General features: G+C 34.4%; 1 protein-coding gene across 7 annotated transcripts in view; it reads left to right on the top strand.

Annotated features, from left to right (window-relative positions):
- Positions 1–5232: 5232 nt before the first annotated feature.
- Positions 5233–7307, top strand: part of LOC149549193 (plant cysteine oxidase 4-like) — a 220238-nt gene continuing 218163 nt past the window's right edge. For 4 of the 7 annotated variants that reach the window (XM_089792607.1, XM_089792610.1, XM_089792608.1 and 1 more), the window contains exon 1: positions 5233–5508. The gene's annotated coding sequence lies outside the window, so the exon portion shown is untranslated. The remainder of the gene's footprint in view (positions 5509–7307) is intronic. The other 3 variants (XM_089792611.1, XM_089792612.1, XM_089792613.1) reach the window with 1 other exon arrangement.

Below are 7307 nucleotides of genomic sequence, written 5' to 3'. Positions count from 1 at the left end.
ATATAAGCAATTTTGCGTGCAACATATTTTTATTGAAATGTTTGCATCAAATATGTTGAGCATGTTCAATATTGTCAAAGCGTCGTCACCCTCATTAATTTTGAAATAAGTGTTGGGTTTTATGTCCTTTTTGAGTGAATTATTGTAAAGGAATCATATTTGCATCCTACTGAACCTTGGTAGAATGTTAAAAACCATTAATGATTTTGCGAATTATTTACTACCTAGCTCTTTAAGTTTTGATCACCTGATTTCAACATTGGTGTACTTTGGCGATCCATAATACTCTTTCTAATTTGAAGTGTACCATTTGCAATTGGAAATATAATTCTTCATCGACCTATATCCCTCAAACAAGTAGAAGCCTAGAATGCTTTACCCAAAAGCATTGCCACAACATAAAATGGTGACCCATTCTCAAGTCTTGGGTATGATGTATGAAATATTCCTACTCCATTTTCTAGCCAATAATCATTACCCCATTTTTTTCTACATGAATAGTAGTGCCATTACGATTCCACATTTTAGTTGGAACATTTAGGGCCTGTTTGACTGCAGGAATAGGAATAGCTATTCTGGAATAGAAAATGGGGCTATGTATTCTTGTTCTCTATTTGGTTCAACCAATATTTGATGGGGAATTCGCGAACCCCAAAATTTATGTTTTCTAAAATAAATAAAAGTGGAATAGGAATATGTATTCCAATAACACCTATTTGGATGGAATTGCAAAACTCCATTTTTGGGCCAAAACTGGAATACATATTCCTATTTTACCTCATATTCCAATTCTGATTTGGTGCATCCAAATGAAGAATTTAAAATTTTAAGAATTTACATATGCCTAATTTGCTTGTATTCCCATTGCCAAACAAGCCCTTAGATTTGTTCCATGTGTTGTCAATAATGTTTCATCGAAAGCAGACATGACTGTTTCTTTGAGGTTGAATGCCCTACCTTTTTCAAGGCCTTCAACTCTTCAAAGTGTGAGCTCTCGATGACACCTCTTGGAACCAACCTACCAAGGCTTTCCTGACATCCTGTCTTTAAAAGGGTTGGGTTTGACTTAAAAAATTTAAGCAACACTTGGATTCAAGTTCATAATTTCCGATCCATGAGAAATCCCTGCCATCTCTTTGTACAATTCAACTTCTTTGATTGTTAAGTATAGTTGTGGGGGCTGCAGGGGTAGGTGGTAACGATACCACCCAATCATTTTGACTATGTTGTTGTTTGAATGCACCATTTATTTGATGCAATCCTTTCATACATGTTTCTTTAGCATCTTTAAGTGTCCATTCCATATAAAATTGAAATCACAACTTATTTAGCTTGTAAATTTGGGTGGCCATGTAGTAGTGATAAATTCCAATTTTGGTAGAGAATCGTGTGAATTATTGAGAATAGGAGTTGTCTTAGGTTTAGGTTATGGAGGGAATCTTACTCCTCTTTTATTATGGGGCAACCTTATGGGTGCTCTTTTATTCTTTGTTGGAGGCTTGATTGTGGATGGACCATAAATCTATATGCAAGAGTACAATATGTATGATACTACGAGCAATAATACAAAAAATTTCTTATCTTCTTGTTTAGTCTCTATAAAGATTGACAACAAATAATTGAAATAGACTAACCATGGGATGTTGTATAATAATGCTTGCTTGAACTTAAAGTGTGGTATTGAACATAATATGATAATTACTCATTTCTATTATTGCTTGGGCATAAGAACATAATAAGTATGCTAATATGCTATTTTGTTCTTTGCATTGGATAATTCTCACTTATCCATGTTAGTTCTTTGCATATGATCATAATTAGATATTGTGGTTTTGGAGGTTGATGTGATAAAAATTAGAGAAGATTCAAAAGAAAAGGGTTGACAATGACTAAGTTGAAGATAATGGGTGATTTTTTTTGACACCACATAATGATTTTTCGAGCGTCTATCAACCTTCGAGCTCCAAAGTGGAAACAACAATAGATCAAGGATTGGAAAGTGTAAATAAAATGAATAATACATACACTATAGAGAATGGAATGACAATCACAATGAAATATACCGAAAAGTAAACCCCATAGAAAATCAACACATGTCATTACATCCCAAGTTTAGGAGGTTTCCCACCAGTAAAGTTAACAAAGAAAAATTCCTATCATATTTATACATATATAACTTAATGTGACAAGGATTCATAGTTGAATAAATTATTGAGGCAATTATTTATAGTCAACACAAATAACACGTGTGACAAGGATTCATAGTTGAATCCTTCCTTGTCAATTAGATGGGTTGCTGTTGCAAGGGCACAAACTCATAATGGTTGAGAGTTTAAATGTGGTATGTGAGCACTATTGTAACAATGACAATGATGCTTAATGTAATATAAAATGAAGTATTTGTTGTCCACCTATCAATATATTTTGTGTAAGATGGAGGGGAGTTTTGAATAAAAGTAGTATGCTTGTTGTATACTTACAAGAAACCCTTAACTAAGCTATTAAAATCCTAAAACTAATAATAATAACTCAAAACAAACTTGCAGAAATCCAAGGATTTAAGGAGCTCAAAATAGTGAGTAAAAATGAAATGGGTAAGTGAAAATAAGATGGGTTGAACACTAATAATAACAACTCATATACATAAAACAACATAAATGATTATAAAGATGTAACCTATCATAGGTAACACTCAATGTGTTAGGGATTCATAGTCAAATTAGTTATTGAGGCTATTATTCATAGTCAACAAAAACACCACTTAATGTGACACAGATTAATAGAAGAATCACTTATTGAGGTAATTATTCACAATCAACACAAACAACACCTAATGCAACATGGATTTATAGTTGAATCCTTCCTTGTCAACCAGAGGGGTTGGTTTTGCAAGGGTAGACACTTTTAAATAAACCCTTGAATTTTAGATACAACAAGGCTTGTTAGGTGTCACAACACTAAGATGATTGTGAGGTAGAACATATAGTTTGGTAAATATCCAAGAAGGGATTTGATGACCCACAACTCTTCTTAGACTTTTTTTCCCATGATATATTCTTAGATCTTTCTTGAACCAATGGACCATAATTTTCTAAGAAATATCTATTTAGATATTGCATTTTTCATGATTCCAGGTTGAGCTTGAATAGTATTAGTAGATAGACCTTGTGGAAAACATAAGATTGTTAATAGGATTTGGTCCCACAAAGACTTGGTCAATCATATGTGTATGATTTTGAAGCCATATTTGAGGAACTCAAATTGGCGAGTATGGGATGGTGATGAGCCACTCAGTGTCAGGAATTAGCACAAGAGATGCAGAGAATGATTTCTTGAGATAACTAATAATTTATTCATTTGTAGGTTATGGTGAGTGGTGTGCAATAACACCCTGACCAACTAGTGTGCAATAACACCCTGCCCAACAAGTGTGCGATGAGCATTCAAATGCTCTTCCTTGTCACTTTCATAATTTTATAGAGTTTGTACTTTTGCATGGGCCTTAGTTGTTAATGATTTGTAGGGTCATTGACATAATGTTTGAGAGTCTAAATGTGGTATGTGAGCTTTAATGTAACAATGCTAATGATGCATAATGTAATATAAAAAGAAGTATTTGATAACACCTATAATTATATTTTGTGTAAGATGGTGGGGAGTCTTGAACAATACCAGTATGTTTCCTGTATACTTACAAAAACCTCTTAATTAGACTATTGACAACCTAAAACTAATAACACCAACTCAAAAAATTGTATCGAGCAAGGTCATGTACTTTAACTACTCACACCAATGAAATGCCTAAAACTATTAAACCGTTTTGCCTCTTCAATGCGCGTAGTGCATTCTTCCTCATGTTAGATGGCTATTCTTGGTGTGAACAATGACTTGCATGAGATGATTTAAGTTCCTTTTGTATATAACAAACCTAAGTTGTGTATGGTTTACCTCATTAATGCGTATATTGTTCTTAATTTAAAATTTGAATCTCGTTTGGAATTGCACATTTCTTTCTCTTTATAGTATATGGCTGATTTGATTAACCTTCAACTGAAAATGGTGGCCTTATGTTGTTTTTGTTGTTGATATAGGCAGATTCAACATGAAATGACCAATACGTGTATGCGAAGATGGGACAAGGTGGTGACAATACATTTCTTTCAGATGTGACTTTCCCTAGGGTAATACTTGTTTTGTTGGACTGCATTCGCTAGTTGTCTTCATATTTCGGGTTCATGGAAAACTACGCGGCATTGGAAGGCATTATTTTTGTAGTGTCATAGGCTCAACAACCTCATGCACATAATATGCTAGTTTGCCTTTTGTTTAACTTTGGAAAAATTGTGTAGGGTATATGACTAGTTCTAGGCACGACAGGATGTGTTAGTGAGATTGACAACTAATGTGTAGTCTAGGCGAACTTATCAAGCTGCCCCATTTGGAATGCACAAGTATATAGTTTTATATATAAACAAATCATTTTCTAGCGATTACGTGATTATTTTTCTCTAGTATTGCTAGATGGTTTTGAGTGACACATTTGGATTCTTTTTGTTCTATCCTTAGGCCCACAAACTACCTAGTACTTAGTGGACCTTGTGCACGCATTGAAGCCCCTCCCCTAGTTTTTAGCAGTTAACTCACATATGAAGAAAATAACAAAAGTGTCTAAATCTTACATAACATTTACTATATAAAACATGTACAAATATTAGGTCTCTACCATTATGCTTTAACTTTGCTTAAATGATTCATACACTAAAACCAAAACCAATTATTATTATTATAATAATGACAACATTAGCTTATATAAAATATAATATGTTAAATGAGAAATCTTAATTATTATAAAATTGACTCATTGTGGAAGCTACCTCCTTAAAACCCTGATTTTTTCTTCTATACAAGAGATGCTTTTAGGTTGGTCAAAATAAGTTTTAGAAATGAAGTGAAAATTTTGGACAAATCAAATATGATTTTTTTATTGAGATTAAATACTCATAGCCATCCACATGTCAAGGGTCAAATAACTAAGATTACAAAAAATACAAGGCAATTGTTGGAAACTACCTTGGGGGTAATATTTCTGTGTGCTAACTATGAATAAATGAATGAAGGTATTTCAATGACATGGAGGAGACCAACCAGCCCATGGGACCCTTTTGATGTTCAATGAATCTGCTTTAAGAAGCTAAACCTTTTGTCAACCTAATAACAAGCCCTAAACCTTTTGTCGAGCTATTGCAGTTGCGCCGTCACGTGTTAATCAGCTAAAGGTTGCATAAATTAATTTTCAACCTGGACGATAAATTTTCAAACATAACGAAAAAATGCTTTTTAAGAATGATTCAAGGCTGTACGGCAGGGGATTCAAACTTATATTCTTCTTGCACGCGTTTAAACTCTCATCAATTACGATTACTGTGTGTACTTTCTACGAAGGCATGACATTTTGTGTTGAAATCTGATAATTTTGATTGTTGGGAGGCGAGGAGCTTGCAGGTTAAGGTATGCAAGACAAATGTCGTTGATGTATACATTCATTGTGTATCTGTTGCCATAAATGTGAGGAAATTCCGAGCGGAAAGGACGGATTCTTGCAGTTTGTAACAGTCTTTAGGGTTTGTGATGTACAAGTTTGCAAATCTTTTTACTGCAAGGCTAATCAGGAATATGAAATAATTTTGCGCATTGTGGTGTCAACTTGCAACTCTCTACTAATAGACAATTGTTTTAGAATGTCAGTCCTTGTATATAAAATAAATTGCATTAGCGTTGTTATGAAAGGAATTCTATGGCATTAAGGTGTTTTACTGAAAAATCTGCGACGTCTAAGTTTCTCTTTGTACGTGTATTGTTTTGAATTTGATTTTGCGATTGGAGTTTCTGAAAGCTTTGGAGGTGACATAAAATTTACAATGATTTAAGGGGATGATGACTATATTTGTAGTTATAAGTTGGCAACTGAAACCGGAATCTTAGCAGCTGGAGATATGGTATGTGGATTTTTGAGTCATATAATCAATTTCTAGACACACATATGTTAGTCTTATTAAACGATTCAGGGGAAACAACTCAAATTTAGATAGCTAGGACGACAACATCTCTTTCGTAGTTGTCAGGGAGAGCTGGAAAAAATGGATAAATAAGAGATATTTCAGCTGGAAGCCACCATTGATATTTATTGCTTTTATATGTACTTCAACTTACAAGAGACGTGCAGGACCTCAGCAGTGAAGACATGTGGGGTCAGGTCTCATCATGTGCTGTTGATGTCAGGAGAGTCAGAATGTATTATAGCTTTTAGCGGAATCTAAGAGGATAGCCTACCCACTCACTAAATGCCTCAAAATTTTGTGACTATTGGAAAAATGTGCTTAAACGAGGGATTTGGTTTATGCATTCCGTGCTCGGGGTACATACTGTTGTTGATTTGCACGCTTTAGATTCTTGAACAAGGGTAGAGAGCTATGTCACTTAAGTAGCATGTAAATCAGCTATGTGTTTTAAAATGACGAGGATGACAAAATATCATAACTCATTATCATTCCTTTCCACATTGAGTGACACTGGAAAAGGGTGGTTCAAGGAATTTCCCTAATCACTTTGCGAGTCAGGAGATTTCACAAAAGAATCTAGTCATTAAGGGACAACGACAATTTTTAATGTGGAAGTGTATATCTCAGGAGCCCTTTACTTCAGCGCTAGAAGGAGATAAATGTGGCATCCTGCATCCTAGACAAGTAAGCAGTGAGCGAAGGTCCTGGATGGTAGAGCAAGGACAAGACACAACACAAGAGATTGTGTGGCAAAGTGATGTAGCCCCAAATCAAGAATTCTATGAAGACTGTTTGATCCAGGTAGCTTGCATGAATAGAACTGAAATTAAGTATGAATGAAAGAACCACCAAAGAAAATATCCATAAATTAAATGGATTGCTAGTGAAATATCCTCCCTGGATATTGATTTCAGATTTTTTCCCGAAGACTCCACAGAAATTCAAACCATACAATTTTCATGCAAAAACTGATTTCTATTTATCAACAGTTAATTCTGAAAACACATAATATCTGAAAATAGAGATGTAAATTGCCCTAAAAATAGATCAACTATTACAGCCATGTTTTTCTAAAAATAGTCATGAAATACATTCTCAATTTTGCACAGCTATGAACTCCGTTGCGAAGCCATCCTCCAGAACGAATTGGGTTTCCATCCAGTCCGCTTAAAGAATTCCAAGAGTTTCCATCCAATCCGCTTAAAAAATTCCAAGGGTTTCTGTCCAATCCACTAAAAGAATTCCAAG

This window comes from Cupressus sempervirens, chromosome 7, assembly GCF_028749045.1.
Source record: "Cupressus sempervirens isolate cs-2001-9-10 chromosome 7, ASM2874904v1, whole genome shotgun sequence".
NCBI classification, from domain to species: domain Eukaryota; kingdom Viridiplantae; phylum Streptophyta; class Pinopsida; order Cupressales; family Cupressaceae; genus Cupressus; species Cupressus sempervirens.
The sequence above is the reverse complement of the archived record's forward strand: the minus strand, read 5'-3'. Positions and strand labels throughout refer to the sequence as shown.